Source organism: Thunnus albacares, chromosome 22 (genome assembly GCF_914725855.1).
Source record: "Thunnus albacares chromosome 22, fThuAlb1.1, whole genome shotgun sequence".
NCBI classification, from domain to species: Eukaryota; Metazoa; Chordata; class Actinopteri; order Scombriformes; family Scombridae; genus Thunnus; species Thunnus albacares.
The window spans coordinates 15,890,184-15,917,976 of NC_058127.1; the positions used below are offsets into that span (position 1 = coordinate 15,890,184).

Consider the following 27,793-nt stretch of genomic DNA (forward strand, 5'->3'; position numbering starts at 1 on the left):
AGTCTTGGTCTGGAGAAGTAATTATTTGCACTGAATGGCCACATATATATGAGGTCTAGACAAAGAATGACCTGAGTGATGCTTATACGTGGTGTCTCAAAGAGATCAACCAGTGTTTTGTTTAAAAAAAAAAAAACCTCACCTGGATAATAAAAAGCAGTCTTTGACATATTTTCAGCTGTTACTCTAGGTCAATGAGGAAAGACATATTGCGTAGTAAGAGACAAAATCAGAACCCAGTAATGAGGTAATGAGTAATAAGGGATGCACACTGAAGATTTTTTTTTTTATTTGAAGAGAGACAATGCATATTAATCAACATTCAAACAAATGTTCCTGCCAAAAGGCTAGTTTTCATCAGCAGTCCCAGCAATAAAACAGGTAATAGAATTCAGTCATTTATTGGTTAGGGACACATCACAAATCGACTCGTTTGTAGCTTCTATCTTTCTTTTTCTTCCCGTTTATTTTCATGTATTGTGTGAGTGTCTTGGTTCAATATCCAATTATGTTACCAAAACTTGGAAGACGGGACATAGTGTTGAGGGAAGAAAAAGCGATTGTCTGATTATTGACACTAGGAGAAAATTAGTTTTTCCCATTATTCAGCATAAAAAGTATTCACAAGCTGACAATTCTGATGATATTGAGTCTGAATGGATTTTAAAGGCAACATCTTTTAAGAGTTTACTTTGCACACTGTACACAACTTTGAAATTGACATTATTTATCATACCGTAAAGCCTTCAAAGTGAATTAGTGTTTTAATTTGGTGAGTAGTGTGCTATGCCCACTGTTTATGGTTCCACATTGACAAAAATGGCAGAGTGCTAATGGTAGGCCGTGTTCCCGGAGTAAGCACTCCACCAACTCAGACACAAATGGACATGTATTATTGTCAATTAGTACAACCGTCATACCAGTTGTTAACCTGCTTTTTTACACTTTTCAGAAATGAGGCACAGATAAGATGTTGCGCTTCATTAAGCAAATCATTTAACCTTTAAGTTTTTCAGTTTATTGCTGTCAAAAAAACATAAAATGGGTTGAAAAGACGTGGGCTCTGCATTATAAGGCTAAGATGATCTAAGTCCCTTTGTAAATATATGGACAAAAAAATGAAAGGAAATTAAATGCCAAATTTGACAGACAATTTAAGAGACGAAATACTGTGATTGAGCTAAGTTCAAGTTGTGAGGGGAAAATGCAAGCATATCAGGACATAATATCAAGTGTTTTCTTTCCACGCAGGGTGCAGCAGTTCAAGTTGTTATGGTTTGATTTGTCTTGAGGCTGCTGGGGCTTTTAAGTTTAGCCTTGATAAAGGTTATAAAATAAAGACTATCAAAAGTGGGAATTCAGCGATCAGAATTAAACATGTTTCTTAATATTAATTTAATTCCATCCAAGACCTTACATGAACTTCATTCTGTGACAGGTAGCAAAACAAAACAAATGTGTTAACTGAATTTCTGTTAAGAACAAAGACATTTAAAAATCATCTTGCACATTAGACAGTCACTATAGCATCATCATTATCTTTGTAAGATTTACTTTTGATTAAGTACTTTATAAAACTGTGTGTGAGATAATAGTCCACATCATTTCCCTTGGAAAATCACACACTATACTCACAGTACAAACAAAAAAAATATCCAGTCATTTGACTGTCAGCCAAGTCATCCTAAATTTTCAACTTTGAGTCAAGCCAATGCTTGACAAAAATGCTCCTTAAAAAGGTCTAGCATCTGAGCAAAATAATAATTAAATGGCCGCTAAAACTAAACTTTGATGTCTTAATTTGTCGTGGGTGCTCTCATACCTTAAACAAGGCAGCAATATGTCATCTGACATCGTATTAATACCATATAATGATATGAATGAATTTTTGGCAGGCTTCAAGGTTTTTTAACGGTTCATGGGGATGTTGGAGTGGGGACAAGCTTCCCCCCAGTGGTGCCTATAATCTACTGTATATTCAAACATTCTGTTTCAAAACACTCTTTTAGAAAACCTGTCAGGGAACTAAAATGCTCTTTGTCTTTGGTGGCAATAATTTCCAACTTGCTGCATTTTTCTAGCAGTGCTGCCATTGTGGTGAGTGGAAAACAATGGCTTATCTATCGTGAACACACCGTGTCATGTGTGAATAGACATGGGCCTGCTCCATACAGGAGTCCTACATGTTAATGCCAAAAACCACGGTCTTACTCAGATATGTGCACTGAGCATTGTTCAGGTTCCATATGCAAAAAAAAGGACTCAAGATGCATTGCAAGAGAGCTGGGCTGCAAGACACTGTTAACTCATCACAAAATGCCACACATCCACAATGTTGCTCAACCTATTCTTTACAAAAATATGTCCAGGGTAACACAAACACAGATGTTATAAATTGATCTCAGTGTGATGTAACAGTCTTTACCTCTAGCTGAGAATACAGGAAATTGACTTGTATCTTTTCATGCTGTATTTGAGAACAAGATATTGCTCTGATTCACCTCACTGCATGAGGTAAAAGAGTCGATAAAAGGTGGATAAACTGGCTAGAGGACGTTTGCACAAGCTGCATCAGTCTCTTAATAAAGACCAACGCTGCAACACAGGTTGGTGCAGCATCTGCATGCATGGCATTTTCCCTAGACTACATATAGTATTTTCCTTGCAATCTACTTGTGACTTCAAAAGGTAAAGATAAGTCATTCCCTGTCATGTAAATATATGGTATATCTGCAATGCACCAGAGTGCTATACTGCACCAGCAAAAGAAGAGATAAAGTATTACACCTTTGTGAAGAGTGGTTTTTCACTATTTCACTTAGAAAAACCTGTAGCATGCACACATACAGTTACATCAGTTCTGTCCCTCGCCAGATATAAACAGTTATCACTCTATGGGTAATTATGTTGCCTAATATAAGACATGGTTGCAGGTTGGTAAACTACCTTTACATAAGTATAAAGCAAAAGGTCAACACAATGTATTTTTACCTTCCATTAGACACTCTTCTACGGCTTCTTTCTTGACATATTTTTATCTAGTCTTTCAAACTGTAATGCTCTGGGTGACAATGGATTTCTAAAAGGTTTGACCTTGGATTCACACCTTGTGCAGACGGCTCAGGCTGATCGAAATTGCTCTCTGTTCAAAGTCTGATTGGCATTTCAAAAAACAGTCAATCGATTTGCCCAGGTTATTTCCTCCACTGTGACACACTCCCCAGGCTGTTATCCCAGCAGGAAGTTGACTTGTAGCTTGGCGTAAGGGCAGGCAGCATGAGCTAGCTAAAACCATGACATTACAAGGCACGGTTGAACTAAAACAGCATTGGTGGACAGTTGCTGACCAAGACATAGAGCTGTATACAAACACACAGGTTGAACTGCATAGCATCTCAACGATTAAGAGGATGTTCAGAAGAGGAAGAAGAAGAAGAAAACAGGAACACCCAGACTACAAAATTCCCATAATGACCACAAATGCACAGTTAAGTGCTGAAAACGTATAGACACCCACGATGCCCACACTGTTTATCTTTAGAGATCCCTGACTAATAATATATCTGCTCTGGCAGTATGGCCTTGCTTTCCAACAGTGAGTAATGATGCTGTCCCATCTCTCACAGGATATGAACAATAGTTAATTTATGAAGCCTGGAATCTGTCTTATCCTCACTTACTTTTTAGGGGGGGGAAACTAAACAACTTAGCAATATGGTCACCTTTGTCTACTTATGTAAATGGTTACATCTTGAATCATGCAAATTGAGGAACTTTTTTTTTCTCAATAACAATAAAATAGAAGCTAAATAAGTAGTCCACAAGATGGCATGTCCCTGATTCAAAGACAGAGTTACAAATTCTTTAGAAAAATACAAAAGAGCAGCAGTACATAGAACAAATTTAACATATTTAGTGTTTATATGACAAAGTACTTGCTGCACAATACATATGAGGTATTAATTTGTCCCACTGGCAAATCATAGACACATATACCCTGTGGAGTTTTCAGTAGTAGCACTATGCAGTAAAATATATATATAGTTTCTTAAACCTCAGAGACACATAAAGTGCATTTCAGTGACAAATAGGGATGGAGTTCGATAGTATTTTATCAAATTCAAAACCAGTATTGAGTCCACTTATCCCACTTTTTCTTATCAAAGTTTTCCTTTCAATATATGCTATTAACTAAAGGCAAAAATGCAACCCAAAGATGTCCAATCATCTTTTGTTGGATGAAAAGGCAGAAACACTACAGTTTTTAGTTTAGGCAACCTAATTAATGTCCACAACCTGTACATACAATCTGAAGATGAGATAAGCAGCATAATATCTGACATGTTAATTAACTGTGTCTGACACATTCAATTAACAGTTGTAGCCTACTGTACTTTGAGAGCTACTTTATACAAATACTGTAGGTGCTGATTCAGAACTATTAAACGGATCAGATTAAAATCTTGATATCATATGAATCAAAGTTTCACTGGGACTCTCTTTCAGTGACATGATGTGATAAACTGTCTGGGATCATTTCTCTAGAGGAGAGCCACCACTCTCTTGGTACCCAATGATTAACAAAAACACTTATTCCATTTGCAGTCGCACAGTGGTGTTACAGAGTGATGCATCTTTTCACTAAAAACAATCTTTAGCTGAATACAGATGCCGGCGAGCACATTAACCAGAGAACAGCCAAGCTTATAATTCTATCCATTACAGAATTAATGTAAATTAAATATATCTGATATAATCTGCTGCCGATGACTTTTGTCACTTTACCTGCTAAAAGTGAGAGGGAAGCTACCTATATATTTTCCACCGCTCTTTGCAAATAGACACACTGTTACAGTGAAAAAAGGTTTGAGAAGAGTAACGTAAACGTACATTTTGTCTGTTTATAAGAAAACTCCACAGGCCACCTTTAAGTTGCTGATCCCTTTTCCCTTCATAAAAGGAAGTTAAATATACTCAAATCCATATTAATTTTCATTTCATTGACACTTTTTTGGAAGCCATGATGGAGTTTTTGTTCATGGTAGTTATATGTACTTTTTATATGCCCACTCAATATACCCTGTTAATAGAGACTTATCTGAAGAAACTGATAATTGAGATTGCTGTCTCCTCTTCATCTGTTTTGTGTAAAAGCCTCCATATTTGTCCTTGTGTGCCCTGTGATTGCCTACAAGGGCAGACCAAAGAGAAGTATTTGCCTGGAGTTTGTTTCCAGAATCCTGTGTTCAAATCCAGACCCAAATGAACCCTTCATCCACATCTCTTCACAGTAAAGCCGCTGGCCTGACAAAAATATTTAGCCCTGCCACTCTCTCGATATTGGATATGTCACCCTCCATTGCCTGTACCATGGACCAGTGTCAAACTCATTTTGCCTGTGGTGATTTTCTGTACCATGAACAGTACAATAGCTTTCTAAAAGATGATGCTGTCCATGAGAGGAATATAAAAAAAGGTAAACATGGTTGGTTCAACGAGTACAATCTCTGAAACTATAATGACATACAGATGTAGAGTGGCATATTAACTGACTATAATCCAATATATTGTTTGCTTTACATGCAACCAGACAGCTGAGACATGCTCATTGCATTGTACATGCCCCTCTAAGGCCCCACACATCCATGGAACACCCACACAGGTGTTTTTATTTGTTTTCCTGATTAGACTTCTCAGGACTGTGGGTGTGGACAGACCAGGTTTGATTGACATCTCCCTCATATTCTGTTGAGACTGTTAAGGTGGGGCAACTTAAACCTTTATCATTAGGTGTGCAAAGCACAACTACAGTTATTCTGCATATTTATTAGTGTGAATGCTGATTCAGCATTCACACTATTGTTCTTCTAAGCTTTATTATTCTTCTGTATGTTTTTTGCTTGACTACAACTTCTGCATACTTTCAGCTACAGAAACCATTCAAATACCAAAATGTTCAGTTCTTTGAGGACATATATGCTATGACTTTTCTTCTTTTCTACCTTTTTTACTTTTCAAAATATAAAGCTTTTTTTCAACATTTTTTTACAATGTAGGTAAATAGATGGAATGTTCAAAATTTGAAAGTGTGAATATTCCATCAAAACTGAGCTTCAGCTTTTTTTTCATGCATTTTCAACTCTTATCTACTGATTCACACTCCATTCAAACCTTAAAATGTTCCACATCTTTCATGCATTAGGACTTTTTCCAACTTTTAAATTCCATTCATACTTTTTGAAAATATTCAACATAGCTGATTAAGATTTCCTAATTTGAACCATCCATTTCCCACTTTTCCAACTTATTCATACTCCTTCAGCAGTTTCTTCGTCCAAATTAAAGCCAGTAATCCAGTTTAGCGTCAGCCTTTCAACAACGAGCATTCACACTGCAATTTCTTCAGAAATTGCCTTTTCTAACTATTGCTTGTCAGCATTCACACTAGCAAAGCAAAGCAAAATGTGTTCCTTGGAAAAAGCCGATTTGACTTTGATATAGGCCATGCCCATTTCCGCCTGCAAAAAGTTTTGGTTTTTGGTAAACCCATTTTTTGCTTCCGTTGGCACATATTTCATTTAATCTTCACCAAACTAGGTACATACCATATTTAGATGACCCCAAATAAAACTTATGATTTTGTTTTTGGGTATCACTTACCGTTGTCTGTAATTAGTTACCAAAATTTTGAAGGTGTGGCCTGATGCACTTGACAGGCCATAATTTTTCAATGCTAAATTCAATTGAAAACAAATTTGGGAATGGAAACAACAGAAAAAGGTGTTGCAAAACAGATTTTTATGCAATGGCCAGGTTGCCAGCACATTTAAAATTTCTTCTGAAATTTTGCGTTTTCTAGTTCTTATTGGTACACTGAGTTGGCTGACCTCATGTAATTCCCAGCACTGCTTCACTTAAATTCAACCTAAACAGAGGTCTATTCAACCACAATAACTGAAAACATCTGTGTGGGCCTTTTTCCCAGCAGACTAACTATTATTTACTATTATTATTTACACCATTTCCTACTGTGGCATGTCAAAATGTTCTCAGTTAAGAGGGCCTACAGTATTTCCCATTTTCTGTGCCTACACTATTTTCCTTTCAGCATTACCAGTGCAAAAAATCAACGCCCTTGAAGCTAAACTGGCAAGATACAAGGACCGACAGGCAGAAAGAGTCAGAAGGAGAGCAAGGAGGTAATTACTGTGCACCGCCAAAACAGTGACAACCAATTTGGCAAAACAACCACTGCCTGGCCGTCGCAATATGATATTTCACCAGGGGAACGGAACTTTACATGAAATGTCAGGACAAACATTGACCGTGACAGACTGACCATTAAGGTAATCCATTACTGGGCTCTGATAATGGTGCCACTCATGAAGCCTCAAGAATCTCTCTATGAGTTTCCCTCAACACCCTTGGGGTTTGGGGATGGTGGGATGACTGTGAATGATGTAAGCGATGACTGTGAAGACGAATGACTGTTAGCTGAGCCAAGTCCAAGCCAGAGGAAGTGCACTTAATACGCCGCCTTCAAATATGTCTTCCAAGTCCAAGAGCTGAGATCAACCCATCTGCTTCAGTTATTGTGCCATCAGGTACAGCATTGTTAAAAAGCCTTCAACAGAGGGTGCCCAAATTGACTAATTTGATAGTATTAATAAAGATAGAGATGCACCCTGGGAACACTGTCATAAGAAATTCCTTGAGCACTGTTTGCAACAATCATTAGACTTAAACCAATTTATTCAAATAAAATTAAATAAGTGAGATAGTGGATTTAAATTAGGTCATCTACTGGCTACAGCACCGGGAGAAGTATTATGTCGCTTCTCTCACCATTATGTGTTCATACAGAGCTTCTCTGTCATTTCAACAGATGAAGTAAATCAAGTACGAATTAAGCATGAAGCTTTAACGCAACCAGTTACATTAAAGCATGAATTGCCGCTTCAGAGGTGGCCAAGCAATCTATTCCAACGGTTATGCCCCACACTGACTTAATTATACTATATAACCAAACCCAGCTCCCAAATGCATTTGGTTAAAAATTAAATGGGATGTCTATTAACAGTCTTATATTCAGTCTTGTACTCAAGTCTACACAAGTGTTAACCTCCCTTTGAGTATCATTCAAATATCCACTACCATACAAACTTAATCAAACAAAGCAAGGATCCTATTGCAATGTGACGGAAAAAGGCAAATGACAAATGATTAAAGTAAAATGACAATTACTGCCAGGGGAAGCTCTGTGGGCAATAGATCGTTATTTAACTGGGGTTGAATTCTGTATTGGAGGTACTTTGGGAGGACATACACTGATTAAAATGTGAACATGTATTTCGACACTCTCAAACACACAGCTGACTTTGTCTTTTTCCAAAAACACATTTGTTCTTTTAATTAGGCAGCAATCCAATACCTGTGTCAGAAGGCCCTGCGCATATGACAATAATAATTAGCAACACTATATAGGCAAGGCAAGGCAAGTTTATTTATATAGCACATTTCAGCAACAAGGCAATTCAAGGTGCTTTACATAAAACATTAAAAGCATCGAGACAAAGTGCCAAAGTAACACACCACAAAAGAATACAATTAAAATCAGTCATTAAAAAGCTGAGAGCAGAAAACAAAAACAAGCTAAAATAGAATAAGACAAGAACAAAAGTTACAGTGCAGTGTAAGAAATGAATAATTATTTGATTTAATCAAAGGCAGCGGCAAACAGAAAAGTCTTCAGCCTTGATTTAAAAGAACTGAGAGTTACAGCAGATTTGCAGTTTTCTGGGAGTTTGTTCCAGATATGTGGAGCATAAAAAGTGAACGCTGCCTCTCCATGTTTAGTTTTGTCTCTGGGGACAGAAAGCAGACCTGTCCCAGATGACCTCAGAGGTCTGAATAGTTCATAACATAGCAGCAGATCAGAAATGTGTTTTGGCCCTAAACCATTCAGTGCTTTATAAACCAACAGCAGTATTTTAAAACCAGTTCTTTGACAGACAGGAAGCCAGTGTAAAGATCTGAGGACTAGAGTGATATGATCCACTTTCTTGGTCTTAGTGAGGATTCGAACAGCAGCGTTCTGAATCAGCTGCAGCTGTCTGATCAATTTTTAAGATAGACCTGTAAAGACATCTTTGCGGTAGTCGAGTCTTCTGAAGAAAAATACATGGACAAGTTTTTCCAATCCTGCTGAGACATAAGTCCTTTAATCCTTGAAATTTCTTAAGGTGAAAGTAGGCTGACTTTGAGATCGTCTTAATATGGCTGTCGAGATTCAGGTCTGAGTCCATGACTACACCAACATTTCTGACTTGGTTTGTGGTTTTTAACATTGAAGCTGAGCCCTGACTTTTAAACGTTCTTCCTTGGCTCAAAAAACAATGACTTCAGTTTTTTCTTTGTTTAATTGAAGAAAATTCTGGCATATCCAGTCGTTGATTTGTTCAATGCACTTGCGCAGTGCTTGTAAGCTAATCATAGTTAGTCTCAATTAAAGAACATGCTCATGGGAGCATTAAAATCTATTAAGGGCTGGGCAGGTTTGAGTATTCTGAAAATGTCCTCATTTAATATACCAACAGTGGTTCTATTTAAAGTAATTCAGCACCAATTCCATAAACATGAATAAAAACAATATGAAATATGTATTAATCAAAAAGGTAATCATCTAGTTATGAAGCAATGAAAACATTATAAATCCAAGTGCTGCTAACTCAAAACACGACTTGTACTCATTGCAATTCATTAGTTATCAATGACACTAGCTGTTTGGTTGGTTATTCTGAGATGACACCCAGAAACCTCTGGTGCTTACAAAGTCTGGGTGGATTGTGTGTTTCTTCTTTGTGGAACTATTTGCTCATGCTAAAAGAGGTCTTACAGATCTGTACTCTACAAACTTGTCCACGATTAGTAAACAGTTGGTGAACTTTTCTGTAGTCTACAAGCATTCGCGATTCATTGTCCGAGGGCGTTCAGAATTTATTGTTTCTCTAGAGCTCATCCACATAGTTGGAGCTGGTTTGCAATTAAAAGTATGTTTTCTTGCTTCATTATTAAAGCTGCACCAAAACACCGAGGGAGTATACTGAAATGAATTTAACTGAAATTTCTCTTTACCAGTGGTTTCCAGCTGGACAAGATTATTTCAAGGATGCAATCAGAATCTCTTCGTCTGACCACAGTCAGCCAATTTGATTTCAAGGTATCATCACATTTGCTCCCAGTGTATAAACAAGCCAATTGCTTTCTCTACAGAGCAAGTTGAGCTGTCAAGATGCTCCTCAAGCATTGATCTACATACCTACGCTATGGGAGGGCACACACACGCAGATGCTCCTCCTTTTCCTTTTAAGAACCCTCATTCAGTCTGTGGATGATATCTCTGAATATTTTAGCACATTTGAGTAAGCAGGCTGCAAGTGCCTTGACTGACAATAAAGAAGAAGTAGAAGAAGAAGAGAGAGAGAGAGTCATAGAAAGAGGAGAACGTGTTCAAGCTGAAATGCAAAGTTGCCCACCACTGTGGTTTCTGTCATCAGTATTCTGGGTCACTCTGAGATACTCAGTTATTTATTTTATTCTGTCTCTCACTTCCCATTCACAAGGTCTAGGGCTTTTCATATCTCTCTGTGTGATGGAATGTACCCATTGTTCCCCCCTGGAGATTAAGCTCCATGAAATGTCAATTTGAAATAAACTGTGAAAAAAGTGATTCAAAATCCAACCCAAGCACTTGGGAGGGTAGGCTGAGCGGTGGCAGTGAGTGAGACAGAGGGGAGGGAATAGTGAGAAACCGGGGAGGGAGGATGGGACAAGGAAAAAAGACACAGGGTTTGGGAGGGGGGGGAGGGGTGTTCCAAAATGTCTTCTGATGTGTCTTCAGCAAGGGAAGAAGTCGGGAGTGTGAAAGTGCCGTAAAAGCGTCTAAAAATTTTGGACTGAGCCGCCGAGCAAATCCTTTTTATTCCCTGAGCAAAACAGCCATCTTGGAATGAAAGTGTTTCAATCCAGCACATTCTCTGCTACGGGCGATTGGAGGAACCAGCAACCAATACATTGTAAAGTGCCACAGGAAGCTTGGGTGAGGAAGGTTAATGAACCCACCTTTTCCATCATCCCAGTGGGTGTTTTTATGAGGGAAAAATTAATTACTTGTGACAAATACACCAGTGCTTGGACGAGCTGCCATTTCTGCCAGGCGGCCTGTGAACAAAAACATTTTTCCAATGCGGTTATATTAGCCATGGACTTGCCTAATCAGTGCCCTGTACAGAAGCTTGTGTCAAAACACACAAAGACACATTATCGAACCTACAACCCTAGATTCACTGACAAAACATGACAGCCTATAAAAAATGCAGAGTTCACTTAAGCTCTGACACTGATGGCATGCTGTTTCCCGAGTAAAACACTGTACACTCTCTGCCATTATGCCTCCACTCTCTGGGGGAACAGCCATGTGAAATGACAGACATTCTTCCCTTTGAGCTCACTGCTCAACAGTCTTTGTCCCTGGCATCCTTACATAGTGCTGCAGGGCTGGAGGATTTTTCTTTCTTTTTTTTTTTTTTTTTTTTTTTTTTACGCAGTGCAGCAAGATGCTCAAAAATGGTAATGAAATCATTTGCTCTTGTCTCTCCCACAAGCATTGCCATGATTAAAATGACATGTTTTAGTGTCTCCCGTTAGCAGCATATTGACCCCATTAATCACACTGCTAAACGCCGTTTCCTTTTCCGGATCGGTCAGTTTGATGAACTGTTCATTGGCTTCATGTGTTGGAAAGTGCCAGGGTCTGAACCAGATCTATTAAGCTAATAAAGAATATGGAGTTTTAATAATTAAGATCATGCTGGCTTATGATTGCGTTCATTGTTCCTAGCAGACACCATGGAGACATGACATTGCATATAAATGAAGCATTAGCTGTATGACAATAAATATAAAAAAACAACAGCTATAAACTATATGGAGTGGTGCCTACAAAATAAGGTGAACCGTCCCTACTCTCTTTGATGATCAGCCCACTGACTATCAAAATACTTAAGAAAAATGTACTTCAGTATATGCACATGGCACAGCTCACCTTAAATCCTTTGAGCTGGCCAAAGAGAAGTGTCCCTGAAGGAGAGTATTAATCCTCACATGTGAATCATACCTTTGTATAATCCTAAAGAGGAAAAAAAAACAGGAAGAAGGGGAGAGATAAGAGAGTCAAGAAAGAGACGTACGAAAAGGTGAGGAATTTAATGTGGAGCTCAAATCAAAATACAGCGGAGGAGGTAATTCAACAAGGTATTAGACACTACTGTCACTGAAAGCGCTGAAGTATAGCCACAGCAAGACAATTAAATAGCTATCCATTTCCTCTAATGGTCGCGTTTGGTGGAGGAATGACAGATTAGAATTCAATGAAGTTGTACTTATTATAGCTGGATGCTTGCCTTTTAACGTCTGCGTGGTGCCACCGTGAACTCACAGACAAATCACCTAGAACACCACAGGAATTAATTATTTATTATGTGATATTGGACGATGGACACCTCCAGTTGAAACTTTCATGAGGGTAAAACTTTGAAAGTGTCAACTGACTCAATAGCTCAATTCTTAATATTCATATGATTAAGTAAAAACAAAACATCTACTGGATACTGGCATTAATAGCCAAAATACAATATAAGGACATGAGTGCTAAAATCATTTACACTACACTACACAATAATAGAAAACAGGTTTCTCAAGAGTTATTTCATTTTCAGCACCACTGCAGCCTCCACAAACATGAGCATTAAGCACTAAAATATTGTTGTTGGAATCATCATGAAATATGGCAAAGCATCATATACTGTAAACATGTTTGGCATTAATGTTCATGGCCACATAGAAAGTAACAGCCGTATCTGATCTACTCCAAATGTCAAGGTGCTGACACTATAAGACAGTACAAAAAAAAAAAAAGAGAAAATAAACAAACATTGCATTTTTGCTTTAGAATGCATCTATCTACCGGCAGAGATGTCAAAGGACAGAATTAGCTTATAATTTCATTGCCGGAACATCAAACAAACAATCCAAAAAATGCATTCAAATGTGCAATTTAATCAATCCGCTCGCCGTCTAGGTGGCCTGTTGGGAACCACACTTAATTGACACTATTTGTGCAGGAACACTAAATGAGCAATGGCATAGATTGCCTTTAAAGCTCTCTTAGTGGGACATGCATAATTATGGAAACACAGACACAGATGCTCTGGGTGATATGATGGCATCAGAAGGCTCACTTAATTTAATGCAGTCACATCATTTGTCCTATGGGAGCTTTATCCTAATACAGGAGCTTACTGCAGATTTAGTTAGATACTAATTTCAGTCATCACTCATATAAAGGACATTGCCAGCTACAGCATGAAATGTACTTTATGACATTTATGGAGGTTCGGAGTTTTAGATTCAATTTGTCCTCAAGAGGATGGAGGACATGACCTGTCTGACAGGAAGATAAAGAATTACACTTTTTTATTTAGTATACAAGTAAAAGTCATAAAAATGAGTCATTTTATGGGAACTATATGGTATCAGTTTTTGCATTTCCTAAATTTGTATATATTGAACATTGAAATAAATCTCTAGTACTAGTCAAAAGTTTGGACACGCCTTCCCATTACCTTGAATGAGAAAGTGTCCAAACTTTTGACTGGTACTGTAAATATTGAGGAATTATAATCAGAATGGCTAGAAGTACAGCTGTATTTTCCTCAAAGATATAACACCTGGAAAGACTACATACGAGGGAGAAGTCGACTTTCTATCCAGTGGGTCATTTGTTGCCTTAAATTGCTTCCAAGACAAGGCCATTTGGTTCACTCATGTATGATCTATTTGAAGTAGTGTATTGTCAAAGGCTTGAGAGACTTGTCTTGGTTAGGCTCTCCTGGGAAGAGAATACCACAACTGTCCATGATATCAGATATAAATGAATAGCTGCGGTTCTGAATTGAAATAGGTCTTGGTAAGCATTGGGGTCATTACTTTAAGTTAGATGGAAGAAGGGGGATTTTGACTGAAATTCATACCTCAAGAGACAATCTTAGGTCATGGCAGTTGCACAGATGTCACAATAACATGGGAAGGGCAGTGTGTTGTAGGATGGATCATGTGGTGAAGGCACACTAACTGTCACATGGACTGATTAACAACACTACACTATGTCTTCTGACCGGCGAATGGCCTAAGAAAAAAAAGTAATGCTTCCAACTGAACAAAATTTGGTATACAAAGAATCAGCAGTGAAAACTAAAGTGAGCAATAGACTGAGCAGAAATGGGCATCTGACACATTTGGTATCCTTCACACGCTTCTATGATTTGACAGCATATCTAGAGACCTCGCTTGGATATCTACTCTAAAACAAACAAAAAAAAAGTGGACAACACAGGACAGACAAAGATCCCTTAAGTTCACTTGCCAATATCAAAACATTGAGGATCCATCAAAAAGGAGGCATGAACAAGCAGCGGAAGCCCCAAGGTCCATTGTGATAAAGACATCATGTCCAAACTGTCTAGTAAGACACCAGCACTACTATCAATGTATTTCAGCAGGGGTTGGGGGACTTGTTTGGCAACCTGCCGTTGCAAAACTTGTCAAGTAGTTAAAGCTTTTGATTTCGATGCGTGAAAATACAAACATGGCATTAAAAGTATCACTGCCAGTGTGCCTGCTCGGTTTCGAACATACTTTATTGGCGCTGTCAAACAAGATAGGTGTGACCTGACAAGCTGACAAAACATGAAACCAGTATAAGACTGTAAGAGTAACACTGTAAGTGTGAACTCGAGAGCTGATGAAAAAGACGAAGCTTGCTTAATGGTCTGAATAAATATACATATAAGCTGAAGGAGAAAATTAATCTTGATTCCGTCCTTACTCATAACATACTTCAAAAACATGGATTTGTTAAGTTACTCTTAAAAAATAAGCAAAATATTCTTCACTGTATTTACCTGTAACTTTATTGTATTCATAATTTATTTATGTGTTATTATTTAACTGGTTGATTTAGCAGTTGGCAGCTTAGAATAAATTACATTAGAAATGTGTTAGAAGATTGTCAAGAAAAAAATATTTCATCCCAGCAGTCAACACAAAACACGAGTCTGTCAGACACAACACTGTTGCTGAAGCTGAATACCAATATTAGGGCCCTCCGTTAGCAGTGAGACCAAGAACATAAATATGTGGAAAATGTAGACTATGGTATATAAATAACAATCAATATTTTTTTTAAAAAAAAGCCACTCACTGAAAACGTATCTGCCATGCCACCACTCAATTTCCTCTTGCTACCTTATGTTTAATTTTCTGGTATATTCTTAATCATTTACTACTGTGTAGTTTTTACTTATCTTTGTATATATATTTATAGTATACAGTTGTGGCTTCCAACAGTGGATCACCTTGATAACAGCTTGCTAGGTGCAAAAGTGTATAGCCTCCATTGCAAATACTGTATTTCATGCAGAATAACTGCCATTAATTCTGACATTTGCACAAGCAAACCCTCAGCATAAAAATCAACTATATTACGAACTGGCTTTTTCTCTGTCTGACAGTTCAATTTCCTGTGCAAAGCTTTAATTTGGAGCATCCTCTCTATACTGTATCTGGAATTTAGATCTTAGAAGGTCATCCCGGCATACAGCAGAAAGGACTATTGTGCAGATATTCATCTGAAATGTGATTTCTTATTTTGCCCTTGTGCCACTGCACACCCCGAACAGAACAAAGCTTATTTGTAGTGGGTCACTTTTATCTGTACTCTCTTGAAAGAGCCAGTGGGCATTTAGTTTTGACAGCTGCTGCTCAGAACTGACTGTGGTTACACAAAACATTTGTTTACACGATACATTTTACATAACTAAAGGCCAGGAACCTCAACTTTAAAACGCTGTCAGTTTCCTTGGACCACTTATCCACTAAGGTGACAGCAGAGGTATGCACTGAAAACTAAGTACAAACGCCTCTTAAAATTCTGGTCTATTTTACTGGTATGTGTTGAAATACTTGAACAGCGTTAAGATGCAAAAACAATGGAGGTCATATACCGTGGAAGGAAAAATACTATATATAAATAATAACAGAGTCTGTTGTGTTACATCAACCAAAGGAAACACATAGCTGTGTGTCACACATGCACAAATACACACACACTCCCACCAGAACTAGTGTTTTATTGATTGAGGATTGCGCTTAAAGTAATTGCCTAAGGTCAATCTAGCCAGATAAACTGTTTTCTTGCTTCATTAAAGGAAACCACAACTTCTCCCTCAGTCATTCAATGTGAGTTATTGACTCACAGTCCCATGACATTTTGATACAAAAGCAAAGTCCTGCAGATTTTAGATAAACTGATTGTGTTTGCTGCCCTTTGTCTTGTAAAAAAATGTCTTTATCCGACATACTCCCTTTCGGTTTTTCCACTGAGCATCTATAAATGCATTTATTTTCAAAGAGGATGGATGACTATGACTCACGGCTTGATATAAATCCTTTAGACTTGTTTGTATTTGCGTGTTGTATGTGTCTTAAGTATTGTCGAAAAATTGGTCTGGTATCATCAGGTTAATGTGCCAGTGATTTTTCTTTGCTGATCCCTACCATTTCATCAAGACACACCGTACACACCGTGACAATGTAAATTAGTTCTTAGTTATAATACAGCATCAATTGCATTACTGGCAGCAATTGATTTCCATTCATTACACAAAAATCAATTTGCAGAGTTGACACTTGTTTGAGTTAGGTAATCGATTACAGTGAACATCATGTCCACTCTTATTTTCGTGAAACTTACTACACAGTACCGTGGTTAAATGAAGATTCATTTGAAAAAGCAGCAATGTATTACCACTAAACAATTACACAACTTTGAGAACGATAGGCATGACGTTAATCACTCTGACAGATTACCAAACCCAAGCAAGTTTCAAGTCTGGCATTGATTTATACAAGTTACAAAAATGAATGGAAATCATTGGCTGCTTAGAAAGTAGGAGAAATGCATTCCATAATTTAAGGTACTATGGTATGCCATGGGATATGGATAGAAATAGAAACAATGTAAAGGATATGTGATTATAGGTGAATATATACCAGGATGTGGCAATCATTGGAACTAAAAGCTGCAGGCCTGTCAAAAATATGATAACAGAGGCAGAGGTAAGAATAAATTAATGAATTTGCACATCTTGTCAACATAAACTGTTTAAAACATTCAGCATCGCATTGGCTACACCGTGACAACTATGTGACAACTTTATATTCATCAAAGTAGTGTTCCAAAATGCAGAATCAATCACCATAATAATAATATTAATACATTTAATTTCCACCACACTTTTTATTCATAGTGAAACTCGAAGTGCGACAGGATTAATAACACAGAACACACAACATAAAGAAAATAATAATAAGAGTTAAGATGAAAAAGCCTTCCTAAATAGAAAGGTTTTTAGGCTTTTTTTTTTTTTTTAAAGAGACTAGGGTCTGTGCTGCAACATTCAATCAATCAATCAGCAACATCCTATCACACAGCCACTGTAAGGGTCTTTATATGCGTTACATGACAATACAGCACTATAAAAATAAATAGCACCACTAGCATTATCAGCCTATTTGTGTGCTCTCTTGGTTTGAACTCCTTGCATTATGAAGGTGTTTGATCACACACACTAGTTTTGTCACAGAACAGATCGCTGTTATAAGGAATGGTCAATACCTCTCCTCTATGCAACAGCTCCAGACACTGTGATGTGATTACAAATAAGTTGAAGAAGAATATTGGGCCTTGTCCCAAGTACTGACTAAGATAATAATGATTTAAAGCTGGAAGTGTGGGACTTTTGTCTCCCCCTTCTGGCAGTGAGAGTAATTACAAAAACACTGTCTACACATCTTTATGCCATAGGCTGTGCTGTAGCGGCTGTTAAGTGGTGGATAAATTGTTTTGAGCGTCACACAACCCCTGTGAAATGACTCGTTTCACTATTTGATTCATTCGGTCCGATAACATTTGGAAAGTCTAGAAGAGCCACACCGTTAAATTATTTTATCCCCATTCAAGTTAGCAGAGAGCTATCTCGAAGTTGAAATTGAAATATGTGGACTCAGTATTTGGCTAGAATGTGAATATTTTTGGCATATTATCACTGTCATTGAAGCATATAAGATGGAATATGGTGTACAGATAAAACACACTAGGTGATATTTTGACTTTGATATTTAACTGATATGAATTATACATGGAGCATATCAAAGTTGGTAATGATGTGCAATGTGTCCTGGGTATACTAAGTCAGTATTTGTGGTATGGTAAAATACAATGTCCAGGTACATTATGTGTATATCCGAATATGACCTCATGACAAATAAGAAGATATCTGAACTCAGTTTTTTAACTAGAATACGACCAAGTCTGCTGCATATCAGCAGTATCCCTCATTTAAACATTTATGGTGGAATATGAAGTGCAGATATACACAGTGAATTGTGAATTTGATATTTAAATGATTCATACACAGAGCATATCAAAGGTGTGAATTGTTTGTTTTGACACACACTGTATGCATTTTGGATACATCGAATGTTTCACTCAGAAAATCCAAATATGACAAATATATTTAAATATATAAGATATAACTCAATATTTAACTCAATATTTGGCTACAATACTGACCAAATTTGTGGATATTTCAGCAGCATTACTCATTCAAACAAATATGATATAACATGAGGTACAGATTAATCTGCTTATAATTTAAAACGGCATATCAATGGGAGTTCATATAGACTGTGTGTTATATACTGCAATTATTTCAGTAAGAATATTCAGCACAATAAAAAGCTAATATTTTCTTTACGTACGTTAAGGTGTGTGTTCTCAATTTCAGCAGGAATATTAGAAGCACTAAAAGTGTTGCAATATAGGTATATAAAGTATAGCCACAGAGCCTTTGTTGTTCTAAGGACAAACTAAATATCCCCATGGCCCTCACACAAGCTGGGCACCGGCTACACCAATGTTAGCTTGTGAGCTATAACACACATCAACTGTCTCTGACCACTGCGGACCACAACACACGATGCACGCACAATGAAACTGTTTGGATTTTGGAACACACTAAAATTACGCAATGATTTACTGAAATCTCGAAAAAGATGAATTGTTGTCGAAATCAGCTAAATATTCAGCCATGGCAGAGTCGGAGAGAGGAGCGCTGCGAGGATTTTGTTGTGTTGGAGTACAGAAAGTGTATCTTAGTATTATCTAAAATATTCTCAAAGCCATGGCTGAATATTTAGTTGATTTCTACAACATCTCAATTATTGAGATATATCAGAATGAGACTTCTCCTAGAGCGAGACTTGGTTAGACACGATAACAAACAGAGCGGATCAAGCAAAAGGTAAAGAAAAACATTTTATTTCTCTTTATGGTCCTTTCCATAATGTTGTCAGACACTTATAATAACAATCTCAGCCTGTAAGTGGCAAAAACAAGCACTTTTAGTGGATGTACATTGACAGAGCGCTGTTGCCCCAAAGGATTCAATTGCGACCTGTTTAACAGCTGCCAGCTGAAGCTGCTCTCACTCAATACTGGACCAATTTCAAAAATTGTTGTCCCAATTAGTCACTTAGACACAAAAAGATGGGAAAATAGGGTCCGGGTTGAATAATACCGAAGTTTCCTTTTAAGACAGTTTGCCACACAAGTAATCACATGCAAGTTGTACTCTTAGCTATTTGACATTTTTACAATTATCTAAAACAAGAAAGGACACATTGCAGAGCTTTACCATTCAAAAACAAACGCAAATGAATTTCTGTAGCACCAGTAATAACTACAAACAAGTGCTTTAAAACTGAACATTATTCAGTAAGAAACACTGAGATTTCATCTTACCTTAATCAGGGCTTGAGACTTGAGACAGTAGAAAAAGTGTTTGGGGCAAAGAGATCTGTAATGTCTTTATAAGGACATTGCATTGACTTCCATTCATTGTGGACAGCCTCGCCCAAACCTTGACTTTAACCATAACCAATTCATGCCTAACCCTAACCTGACCTCAATTCACACCTTACCCCTAACCTTATCCAGGACCTCAAAAATTACATTTTGCCTCAATAGGGCTGGGCTTTGGTCCCCATGAGGAGTACTGGTCCTGAAGAGGTCAGTGTTTATAATTTAAATATCTCAATGAGGTAACAAAAACACACACATACACAGACACATACAGCGGACAGAGCTAGTGTTAAACCCCCATACACAGCAAAACTTAGCCATTTTCCCTTCAGTTGAGAGTATATCTCAGCTCCCACTCCGCCATCCTCCATTAGCTGTGCTTAAAAATATATGTGAAGTTTGCGGACGTAGTCGCTAAATCTGTCCATGGAAAATTAATTTTTTTTAAAAGGATATTTTAGTTACAACCAGATTGAGCTAGCAAAGTAGTTTTGTGTTTATATGTGTGGTATTTATTCAATTTGGGAAATGCCACGATCTCTAGAAAGCATTAGCTGAAGTTGGCTGGCTGAGTCACGACGGTGATGCGGTCACGAACACGAGGCACTTGACCGCATCACTGAAGCACACCCTCGTGTAATATTGCTTAATTAAGAATACGATATCCTGTCGTCATAAGCCGACACAACCATGCTCAGAACAAATGAGCCTACAGGACCATAAGCGAACAACAAAGAGCTCAACACCACGACGAAGTGCAAAGACAACTTTTTAGCAATAAGTTACTCCATTTTGTGACAACAACTTCATGAAAGCAACCTCATTAGATAAGCATGGACACAATGATACTCGTTACCACCTATATCAATCGAGCTAGCATAACAATATGGCCGATGCACGGACCAGAACCACCAAGGCAGGATGATAAAATATGCTTTCACTCACCAGCTGACGGCTCAGAAGAGGGCGGCATGGCGGTTTTTCCTCTGGGCAAACTTCACCACGTCAAACCCGCGCTTAATTTTACCAGCTGTTTGAGTGATGACAGTATTCCGTGGCTGGTGGGCTCCGAGGCGCTTTAATTCCAGTTTCTCCTCCAAATAAAGGGTTAGCCTGTGCTCGAGTATGAAATCCACTTTATTTTTTTCGAGTTAGCTAGCGTTAGCTAAGAAAGGCTCCCCTCTTTTTTGCCGACTGTAAATTCCAAGCTGCGCAGTAAACCCACTGCAACTGTGAAACATGAAATGACGCTTTAGTGGGGCTACGGCATGGAGGTATTATAATAGCTGGATACCAAACTAAAAAAGGCGCCCATTCAGTCCTGTAGGAATTGCACGCCTGGCGCCATGGATGTCTTATAAGAGCTGGATACCGGACTAAAAATGGCGCCCATTCAGTCCTGTAGGAATTGCACGCCTGACGCACACGCCAAATAAAGTTTCTAGCTTCCGGGTTTGCTTCCACGTTGTGCGGCCCACTGAATATGCGCAGTAGTGTTTCCCCTGCTGGCCCCGCCCGCGAGCCTCCGCTCGGCCTATAAACTTTACATTGTGATGATTTTTAAATCGCTTTTCTCGGCGAGGGAAGTTTTACAAATATAAAACCTCCATGGATCAAAAGTTCGTAATAGGAAGAGTCATAATTGAATTGTTTGCAGTTTGAGGGGTCCTGTCAACAATTTTACAATGGTGGTCTATGGGGAAAATCCTTTTTGGGCCACAGGGGCTCTGCCCCACCTGCCCCTTATGACCAGTTACCAGTGCATATGACAATCAGCTAGTGCTAGTTAAGTAGTAAATAATACACATTATCAGATCAAAAATCCTGTCAATTACTTATTTAACAAAACCGATTTCATTACTCACCGTATCAGAACCAAAGTCCCAATTGATGATGTCAATCCCACAATGTTGTACAATCAGGTTCAAATAAAATTCCACAGTAATTTCCTGCGCAATGTCCACGCCTGCATTGATTTCACAGTAACATTCAGAGTACAGTATTATAGAGTGAAATCTTGTGAAGATAGATAGATAGATAGATAGATAGATAGATAGATAGATAGATAGATAGATAGATACAAAAAAGCAGATAGATAGCAACAGATGTATTTGCTTTGGTTTCAGTTTTAGAAAATCTCCAGGTCCACTCAGTGCTGACGTATTTAGTGCCCTGTTCCACTCACAGCAAGTGCAAATCGTGAAGATCTGTCTTGGGTATAAATAGTGTCTAAATTGTCTATTTTCTTTGGAATAGAGAGGTGCTCCTCTCTGCAAATCCAGCCTTTTTGGAGCCACCTCAATAAATTAAACTATGGAGCTACATGCCGTTGCCCCATGTTGCATGAATCTTGCTGCTTTGTCTAAACTTGAGGTCATATTGTAACTGAATATGTTTTATTTTGTGGGGATAGAAGATCCCTTCATAATGCACTTACAATGTAAGTGATGGGGGGGTCAAAATCCACAAGTCCTCTTTCTGTGCAAAAATGTATTTAAGTTTATCTGAAGCTAATATGAAGCTTCAGCCATCCAAATGAGTCAAATCAAATAGATATCTTTCAACCTTAGTCTTTTTAGTGCCAAAGTCCCTCTTTTTGTTTCTATGTTTCCACTGCAGCTCAACAGAGAAACACTGTCCGAGGAAACACAAAGAGAGAATTTTGATGCTAAAAGACTGTAAATGTGGCAGATATCCATTTGATATGACTAACTCAGACTCCATTCGGTCCAATAACATTTGGAAAGTGTAGAAGAGCCACACAATTAAGTTATTTTTATCCCCTTTCAAGTTAGCAGAGAGCTAACTGGAAGTTAGCCAGCTTGGCCAGCGGAAGTCCCTAGTATGCATGCTCCACCCATAGAGCATGCGCAGTATGCATTCATCCAGCCAGCAAGGGAATGTCAAACCCAACACCAGATTAAAAACTCCAGTATACTGTGGAATACAGATAGATTTATCTGGCAGTGATCAGCATTGTGTGAACTAATTTGGCAAGGGCTTGAAGGTAACAGACGTTCATTTATATGTAAAAGTTCTGCACTGCAGGTTTAAGTAAGTCTGAAATAAGGTAGAATGTTGATCAAACTGTTGAACCCTTGATAGTATTTAATGTACAACACTGCAATGTCTTTGTCAAAAAATTGAAGAGCATTTCCTTGCTGGCTTTCTCAAACCAGAAGGGTGCTGCTGTGGAGCCATGTATCAGAGGGATGACAGTTGGCTCCTGGAGCTACTGGAGGGGCCTACAGACCCTGGGGCAGTTGCTGAGGTAGTTGTTGTGTTGGAAGATAGTTGTTGACGGCCTGGGTGATTTTGCAACAGCTTTTGGGGTGATGGCCAGTCTGCTCTACACTCTCAACACTGACTATCCAAAGTCCAGAAAAATTGGTCTTGGAGAAACATGCTCAGCTAGAATTCAAATGCTTAGAAGTAAACTCTTGAGGCCATAGATGCGTGGTAAGCTGGTACCAAGTGAGACTAATGATAAAGTTGTGGTACAAAAGACTGAAAAAGCTCCATTAAAATGACAAACACTCCTTTGTGTCTCTGGAGACATGAAAACAAATCCAGTTCAGATATCCAGAGTCCTGACAGCTTGCACTGTTTACTTCAAAGTTTTTGCTTTGTCAGTCTGTTAAATGTTTTAGGCATGTTACTGTTGTTGTTGTTGTTATTATTATTCTGTGTTTCATGATTCTTACTGTTTGTGTTGGGGTAGGATGACTTTGAAACAGGGTTTTGGTGAATTTGCAAAAGCTTTTGGGGTTGGGTGATGTCTGGTTTGCTCTATACTCTCAACACTGAATATAATAAACCTTTAGTAGAGATGTTCAGCTTAAATTGAAATGCCAAAAACTAAATTCTTGGCTATAGCCTTGTTTTTTTAATGGTGAGCATGAAAACTGGGAGCTGAACTGAAATGAAATGCAACACAACTCTTTTACTCTCTCTCTCTCTTTTTATAGCTCTCCAAGAAAAGGGTGAAGGTGGGGGAAAGCTTTTCGGACGTGATGTCTTGGAATATTTGAAGGTAGCTGATGAGAGTCTCATGAGTGACAAGGAGAAAACTGTACAAAATTTTCCCCAACAAAATGGTGGGCACCACGGCTGACGAGGATTGTAATGTCCTGCCAGAAGGTGCTGGAGGACGGGACCAATTAGGATATTGATATGATCTGGACATAAGTCATAAACAGTGAGTATCCACAGTCACTTTGATCAGATTTGAATCACATCTTTGAATGGCTATAAATCATATCTCAAAGTTTTCTGCCACGGTTACCACATGTATAATGCTTTCCAGATTTTAACATATATGAGGTGAGGCATTTCAATGGTATCGTAATATGCTGACATCAGATATGTGATGTGTGTGGCATTCAAAATACAGCATCAGTCATATCAGAAAAATATCTTAACTCCATATCCTGATAGTATCAAAGTGGTCCCAATCCAGAGATAAGATGCGCTCCAGATATGACATCTTACAATGCCGTGATCGGATAGTATCCAACATGGATTTCATCACATATGGGTCACAGTTTGAAATATCTGAGCAAAAACATCTCCGGATTCTGGGGTGTTTTACGCAGTGACAGTCTCACCAATGCCTAATTAAACTCTATGCCCCATCCCGATAAGGGTTCTGCATTGGAGACAGCCTTGGTCCAAGTCATAACATAAGAAGAGACCTTGCTGTTGGATTTTTTTAATTTAGCACTGGTTCCCATGGGAACGGCCAGATAGAGAAGTCAGCTAATGACACAAAGAAGAACAGCCAGCTGGCTTTATGGAAAATTCCTTCACAATACCCCCTTTGTTGATTGTAAGATGAACAATAATTACCATAATATCCTTAAGAGTTGGAGTAACATACACCTGTCTTAGTCAATCAAATATCATGTGAATCAAAGTATACACAGATTAATATGAACAGATTATGTAACAATTACGAATGAATAATGTAATGTAGAATTAATAATGTAATGTAACAATGTGATAAGTGTAATGTGATATAGTGAATCTCAAATATTTAACCCTTAGACACGTTAACATCAGTCCATGCACATCTAATCAGAGATATGAAGATATTTTCTTAATTTATCAGTTCAAGAGAAGAAAATTAGTATTAATAAAACACCATAGAAATAAAAGTAAACATCTCTATTCACCCATTTTACCTGACTCTGAGAATAGCCAATAAAGCTAAAATAATTCACATTCACATGTACTAACAAAAAATATCAATGTTCAATGAAAGTTATGTACATCCATGTGAGTACATACTACTATGCATGTGTTGAAAATATATTTGAATACATGACTGATTTTGATTGAATTGTATATATGATTAAAAACCAAAATAAAATGATCACAAGCAAACATAACTATAAGAATAAATCATTAACAAGCCGAAGAAAACATATCAAGAAAAAATTCAAAATTATGTTCTGCAGTTAGACTATGACATTTACCTCTTAGTTCACATACTTAAGGATACATTCATGAATCACCATCCGTCTGTTAGGGTTTTTTTTCTTTTCATCAAAGATATTGCCTGGTGGAACCCAGTCTTCAAATCCTCAGAGGTCTTCATACATCAACTCCAAACCATTATCACCATTGCTTACCATTTGTTGAGTGGCTTGAATAGTAGTAGTGATTCTCTTCATGTGTGTACTATTTTCTGGTTCCTGTGGTTTGCCTTCTAAGAACCACAATAGTGGTGGCACAATTAACATGATGATCAAGGAGAATACAAATAGTGTAGTTCTGGGGCTACATCCTAATGAAGTTCTACCTAGTCTTTCCATTTTTAATTGAGTGTTGAAAAGTTTGTTCAGGATTGTCACTTACATGTAATACTAGTTGTTCATATCTATGGAGGACTAAGTTCATGAATGTCTGACCTGTATATTCAAATATATGGCTTACTATCATGTCTCCTGACCTATCTTGGTGAGTAGTCTCAGTCTGTGACAAGTAAGGGTCAGTTAGTATGTACAGTCCTTTCAATTCTCCACTAGTACTACAGACCTGAAATTCCCCTGTTCAGTCACAAGTTCTGTGAAGAATTGAATCACAGTTCTTTGGCGAGTCAGTAGTAAGTCACTGGACCTCATCAGCTGTTATGTTTTCAGTGTTAGTGGGATCCCAGGCTCCTAAACCACTGGTTCACTGCTAAGCGCTTTGGTGCTCACTCATCAGTCCTCTTCTTCTTTTGTGTAGTCTGGGAACAACTCGACTCAGTCCTGAGTGCAGCCACTTCAGCAGATTCCCTGATTATCTGGGAAACGATGGAGTCTCTAGTCAGAGGCTTGGCCATGTGAAATTACTCGGCTACTCCGCTATGTCTACTCAGCTATGGTCTGTTGTGATGTGTGGAAATCCCACTTCTGGTTCTTGCACCCGCTTGCAGTGGCTGGCATGGACCCATGCGGTGCCTCTGACCTTTGCCGCTGATGCTGTTGTCAGCTGCACCTTGAATGGCCCTTTCCCACCTAGGAGACAGAGACGCTTTGTCCAGAGATTTGATTAATACAAAATCACCAACCTGAAATGGATGAATACCAGTTCCCATGGGAACGGCCAGATAGAGAAGTCAGCCTGACCCAAAGAAGGGCAGACAGCTGGCTATATGGAAAATTCCTTCACAGCCTGTATGTTTTAAGGTTTTAAGATGCTTGTGGTGCATCTGGGACCAGCGCACCTACCCTGCCGTGACACTATCGCCAGATTCAATCTACAATATGCTGATTCTATCATAATAAAGAAAATTGGCTCAATCCCCGAGGAGAGGGGCCCTAATAGAAAATGATTCTGCCCTTGAAACACTCTGGGCCTGGCTTTGATTAGATGATGCTATCTTTGTTTAGACTTGAGCATCTGGGGCAGGACCATGTGTTCATATATTTAATTAAAATACCATTGCCTGCACTGACAAAGGGTACTTATCTCATCAAAGTGTTCACCCTGGATTTTTTCTCTTAATTCAAAAGATTATCTTTGTTGATTGGCCATAGAGGTGGGATGGATGGGTGCAATGGTGAATGCAGAATCTATTGGCTTGTCAGAACACTGGCTCGTCTGCTGTCCACCTTGACTGCAAGCCAGACATCATCACTGCATGCCATCTGGCTCGTAGACAGAACTATTTCACCTTTATCGCCACATTTTTATCATTCATCTAGAGGTGTGTGAGACCATAATTACTGTGTCATTATGGTTGTCACAACCTTGCAACAACAAAATTTGTATCGCTGACCCACCAAAATGACCTTTGTATAGCGTCACTAGAACCATGATCCACTAAAGATACACTTACATGAGTATAATACAATCTATGGGAAATATGGGCCAAAATATAGTAGTTTCTATTAGTATACTAGATTCATTTTTAAGCATATAATAAAATATGTAATCATCATATTTTTTGTTTTGACTGTAGGGTTCATTTAATTTGATTAAATAAAACATTCAAATACAAGAATTTCCAGTTGCTCCTTAAGTGGATAATTCGCTTGAGTGAATCAATAACATCACTTGAAACATCTTTTCATTATTAACTTGTTTTTTTTTTTTTTTTTACAAAAAATGTTTGAAAAAAGCATGTTCTTTTATTAAAAAAGGGTGCTTTTAACAGCAAAATGTTAATGAGATTTTCATGCCAAAAATAATTACATTTTTTCTCAGAAAACTGGCTTAAAGTGTTATGCTCAAACTAACCATAGAATATATGTAGATATATAA

At 38.0% G+C, this 27,793-nt stretch overlaps 1 protein-coding gene across 5 annotated transcripts in view; it reads right to left on the bottom strand.

Moving 5' to 3' along the window:
• Positions 1-21,486, bottom strand: part of LOC122974363 (phospholipid-transporting ATPase ABCA1-like) — a 187,391-nt gene extending 165,905 nt beyond the window's left edge. For 2 of the 5 annotated variants that reach the window (XR_006400365.1, XM_044342336.1), the window contains exon 1: positions 20,987-21,486. The gene's annotated coding sequence lies outside the window, so the exon portion shown is untranslated. Of the gene's footprint in view, positions 1-12,103; positions 12,188-20,986 lie in introns of all 5 variants that reach the window. The other 3 variants (XM_044342335.1, XM_044342333.1, XM_044342334.1) reach the window with 2 other exon arrangements.
• Positions 21,487-27,793: the final 6,307 nt, after the last annotated feature.